Genomic DNA, 6,000 nt, shown 5'->3' with positions numbered 1-6,000 from the left:
TTGATAATTTTTGTATGGTTGAACTCATATCGGAATGGGTATTTGGTTTTTGTTAAACTTATCAGGTTCCGAGGTGCAGGCCCGAGGTCGACTTTTGGACCAATTTTTGGATTTTTTTAAAGATTGAGACTTTATGATCCGAAATAGTTTCTTATGAGTTTTATTTGTGCTTTGAAGTTATTTTGGTTAGATTTGATCCGTCCAGAGGTCTTTTCACCCGAGAAGTGCTTTTTTAGAGTAGTGGTTTATCGTCTTTGAGGTAAGTATCTTGCCTAACCTTGTGGGGGGGGGGGGGATTTCCCCTTAGGATTTGAGTTTTCTATGTTAATTGTGGTTCGTGTACGCGAGGTGACGAGTGAGTGCTCAGACTTATTTATGGAAAATTGGCCTTTTAGGGTTCTTAGGTCTTTATATTCACTGTGTATGAATGTGTTCTCGACATGACTGAGTTTCCTAATTACTAGTTTCACCTCCACATGCTTAATTAGAATTAATTGCTTTATGATTCACTCTTATTGCTTAATCGACTGCTATTTGACTTAACTAAAGAATTTCGCCTCTCCTATTATCATGCTATCTTTTCATAGTTGTTTGTCTAATTTGGAAATTATTATTATCCCTGCTGAAATTATTTAGTCTTAAGTGAAGCTAAGATCATCTTTCCTTAACTAAATTGTCGAATATCCTCGTAATTGTCCAACCTTGGAAGGAGTTTAGATAACTTATATCTTTGTTGACCTGCCTTTATTTGGGATTACTTGACTCGTGCTGATTTTCTTGTTATTGACTTGTATATTGTGGGATCGTTGCTACATGTTAATTTTCCCTTTGTTGAACTGTTCCTTTTATGCCAGTATTCTTTTCTATGGTTATTCCTTATGAACTGGTTCTACCGTTTCTTTGTGATTTACAGTTCTTGAGTTGATTTACCTACCGTATCTTGTATTATTATCATTGTTGATATTGTACGGGTTGTGGTGATATACGAGTTTTTTGCCGTGCTGTAATTGTTATCTATGTTGGTTGCGCTGCATATTTACTTTGGGACTACGGTCGAGTAGATCCCCATGCAGATTTACATTTGGGACTACGGAACGGTATCCCGGTTGATCCCCCTGTTCTACATATTTACTTTGGGACTATGGGACGGTATTCCGGGAGATCCTCCTGCACATTTACGTTTGGGACTATAGGACGGTATCTCGGTAGATCCCTCCGTTCTGCCTATTTACTTTGGGTCTACAGAACGGTATTCCCGGAGATCCGCCTACACATTTACGTTTGGGACTATGGGATGGTATCCTGGGAGATCCCCTGTTATTATCACTGTGTTCTGAGCTATTGCTTTTCATTGATCCTATCCCTATGTAAATAGTATACGTGTTGTCCGTTATTTTCCTTATGCTTACTAGCTGGCATGAACTATGTTAGGACATTTGCACAAGCATACACGTGGCTAAGCACCCTTATCGGATAAGAGGCTTCTCTATATTTCTAATTATAGACGCACACCCTTATTTATTTGCCTTCCATGTGAGAATGGCTCCATTTGGCACGTGAGTTGTTAGTATGATTGTGAGGTGTGATGAGGGCACAGGATGTCAAGTGTTAGGGTTTAGGTATTGAGACCGGTATTGTACGATTATGAGAAGAGGTGTCACAGGGTGACTTATATTCGAAGGATATTTATTTGAAAAGATTATATTCGAAAGGTATTCATTTTGAAAGAACTATTTTGAAAAATATTTAATTGAAGGAAGTATATTTTGAAATACTTTTATCACTTGAAGGATTCGACTAATTGATCGAAGTTGTTGGCTAAGACCTAACTTGAAAACTGTCGTAGTTGCTGAGTTATGACTTATCTTTACTGTATTTGTGATTTCGGATTTGGGTTGTATTCCCGTTCACTTTTCTGTGTTCTTATTATGGTGTTACATTGTTACTTGCTATTTTCATTCCTTATTGAAATTACTGTATTGTTAGCCATATCACGTAGTCTTTATATAGATATCATGTTCTATCATTTCTATACTTATACTTGTTCAGGTTGTTTAGTCCAGTGGGTGTCTTGACTGTCCTCGTCACTACTCCACCGAGGTTAGTCTTGATACTTACTGGGCACCGTTGTGGTATGCTCATACTACACGTCTGCACATTTCTGTACAAATTCAGGTATTGTTCGTTAGTAGCTGTGTGGGCCGTTGTTGTGGAGACTCAAGGTAAACCTGTTATTGTGTTCGCAGGCTTCAGAGTCACCTTCCTATTTTATATTCACAATGTTGTACTTATCTCCATACAGTTGTGTTTAGAAGTTGTTGCAATACTCTGAAGAACTTGTGACTTGTACTGCCGGTTTGAGGAAATTGTAAATTCTATAAAATTTCTATATTGAGACTGTCAGACTTTCTTTATTATAGTTGATATTCAGTAAATGTTAGGTTTACCTTGTCCCTAAAACTAGGTGCCATCCCGAAACCCAACGGAGGGGGAAAATAGGTCGTGACAAATTCGAACAAAAAAAGTAAATCCATTACAAACTAAACATAGTATTCTTTTTCGTTGATCCAGCGGTAATAGAAGTTTTATATTAAAATAGTATTATATGAGAATCTAATATATTTTAGTAAGATTAAATAAAATGTTCGACAATGATTCACTTGCTATTTAGTCTCAATTCATGATTCAAAATTATAATGGTAAAACTACGAACTTCATAACTTTATTCTTGAGTTCTCAATTATAAAACGTCTAACTCTATGACTAAATCAGTGAATTCTCAATTGTAAATTCATAAACTTCATGACTCAATCCTTGAGTTTTTAATTGTAGAAATTATGAACTTTATAACTTTATCCCTTAATTCTCACTTGTAGATCCAAGAAACTCCATAATGCTATCCTTGAGTTCTAAATTGTAGAACCACGAACTTCATGACTCCATCTTTTAATTAGTTTTTAATTGTAGAACGGCATGACTTCATCCTTGAGTTTCAATTTGTAGAACAATAAACTCCGTAACTTTATCCTTGAGTTATAAATTGTAAAAATGTTACACACCATATTTTTGTACGTAAAAGTACGCCGTAAGTCGGTTGATGTAAGATCAGAAGAAATGAAATCCCCCTACAAGGATAAGGAAGGTTTATTGAAGTCTTAAGTAAGTTAAGTTGAATGATATTTGGAAAAATAAATGAGATAATGCATACATGAATTAGGCTGCTTGCTTATCGGGATACTTGCTTGAGCTACTTGTTTACTCGTCCTACTAGCTTAAGCTACTTAACACATGTCATGATTATTAAATGAGGGCAAGAGACATGTCTAAGTGAATAAGGGCAACATGTGACACCTATTAATTAACCAAGCATGTGACAAGTAGGCGTATCACCCACTTGCTAAAAGAGAAGGCCCAAATTAGTCCACCTAAATGGACATGTGTAGGTGAGCCAAGAGGGCCTTTTTAAGGGCTGAATCAAGACACACATCCTCATAATATCCAAGTAGTATAAACATACAGAGAGACACAAAATTCTCTCATAAATTGACGTACTCCAAACCCTCAAGAAGTTATCGATAATCCTCTTCTTCTTTCAATTCAATTTAAAGGGTAATCTCCAGGGGAAATATACTACTATTGTTTCATCCCTACAAGATCTGATCTAGGTAATAAAATCTTCCCTACTTCATATATCTGAGTTTATCTAAGTTCTAGCTAGCTTCTTTGATGAAGGAATTGTGAAGTAAGGGCTGTAAATTGAGTTGAAGTTGTTATGGTATTATGGACTGTTTAGAGTAGTTTCACATTATTATATGGTTGTCACATAAGAGTATTAGCTTGGATATGTTGTGTTTAATCTTATTGGTGCCTTAACTAAGTTCTGCTATTAAGAATTGATAAAGTAATAATCTAAAAATTAGTTTTGAGTTGATGTAATTTGTGGACTGTTATGAGTTCGTTTTTATGTTGTGTTGTGGCATAAAAATCAGTATGTATAACCTAAGTATATTGTGGTTGTCATTATTTAAGTGTATTCAAGTTCTAACTAAGTTATAGGGATGGGAAGTGCAAAGTAGTACTTGGTCGTGTGTAAGATTGTGTGGACGGTTTTGGTAATGTATTGTGATGGATATAAGGTTGGATATTGATGTAATATGTTTGATTTGAGGAAAGAAAAATAATACGGGAGGTGCTTTTCAAATACTTGTAGGACATCTAGTCGCTTATTTGTGTTGAATTCTAGCTTCTGTAAGTTTAACAATTCTCCCTTATCATTTGTTGTAGATTGTTAACCGGTTGAACCAATGCCATGAGGTATAGTAAACGATAAAGGTATGTTAAGGCTAATACTTTTTTCTTTTAGCATGATCCAAGTAACGAAACCAAAATGAAATATTATTGCATAAATGGTTCTACTCTTAGTAGTTAAGGATGTCTACGTTATTCATTACTGTAAAATGATATTCAAAGCATGTCTAAGTATGTTCTCAAGTCTCTACTGAGGCATACGATAAAAATGTTAATGTTCATAATGTAGTGTTATATGCATCTTCATTTACCACCGAGCTACGGACGGTCGAGCAGTCATGCATCTTCATTTACCATCAAGCTACGGCCGGTTGGGCAGTCATGCATCTTCATTTACCATCGAGCTACGGCCGGTCAGGCAGTTATGCATTTATCACCGAGCTGCGACCGGTTGGGTAGTTACGCATTTACCATCGAGTTATGGCCGGTCGGGCAGTTACAACTAATTAGTTGAGCAGTCATGTTAGGATATGGATAATAGTCCCAAAAGGAGGCATTAAATGTATAAGTATAATTTGTATGCATACCATGACCCTCTGTGGCACTTCAAAGGTTCAGGTTGATTCTTATATCTCTTTTATTGACGTGACTTATTGTTATGTTTTATTTCTGCCTTACATACTCGGTATATTATTCGTACCGACGTCCTTTTTATTATGAATGTTGCATTTATGCCTGCAGGTGTAGGTAATTAGTTTGACGAGCCCTCACAGTTGACGAGGTTAGAATTCATCGACGTATCGGTAAGACTCCACTTCATTCAGCGTGCAGTAGAGTCTATAAGATATCGTGTCAGAGTTTTGCTCAGAACTATAGGTGGGCTGGGGCCCTATCCCGTTTTGATGTAAATTACTCTTAGAGTCTTTGTAGACACAGGTTCATTATGTACAATATGTTAAAGGCGTTGACGCCCATGTGTATTCATGTTTTATGTACGAATGGATCGTTGATACATCGTTTTCCTATTTATAGTTAAACATTATGAGTTGTGTTCATGTTGCCCCATGATAGTTATAGAAAGAATGAGTTCAGCCAACTCAACCTATGTATGTTCTAGTTTTTGTCGAACGGTCATGAGTTACAGAGTGATTCGCTCGCGTCGGTATGGCATTGGGTGTCAGCCACGCCCCCAGCTTTGGGGCGTGACAAAAACCCACAAACTTTATGACTCTATTTTTAGTTTTAGTTATAGAATCATGAACTCCATGACTCGATCTAGGAGTTCTTAATTGTAGAACCTCGAATGTCATGACTATGTCCGTAAATTTTCAAATAGAACCACGAACATCGTGACTCTATCATGGAATTCTTAATTGTAAAACCACAAAATTTTTGTTTCTGTCCTTAGTTCTCAATTATAAATACCACGATTTGTAAAACCACAAAAATTTTGTTTCTGTCCTTAGTTCTCAATTATAAATACCACGACCTTCATGAATCCTACCTTGAGTTCTTCATTATAGTACCATGAACTCCATGACTCCATCCTTGATTTCTCACTTGTAGAATCACAAACTCCATGATTTCATCGTTGATTTCTCAATTATAGAACTATGAACTCCATGATTTTATCCTTGAATTCTCAATTATAGAACCACAAACCTTATGACTTTATCGTTAAGTTCTCAAATGTAAAACCACGAATGTCATGAATTTATCCTTGAGTTCTTAATTGTAAAATCACGAACACCG

This window comes from Nicotiana tabacum, chromosome 3 (assembly GCF_000715075.1).
Source record: "Nicotiana tabacum cultivar K326 chromosome 3, ASM71507v2, whole genome shotgun sequence".
Lineage (NCBI taxonomy): Eukaryota > Viridiplantae > Streptophyta > Magnoliopsida > Solanales > Solanaceae > Nicotiana > Nicotiana tabacum.
This window is presented reverse-complemented; position numbering follows the sequence as displayed.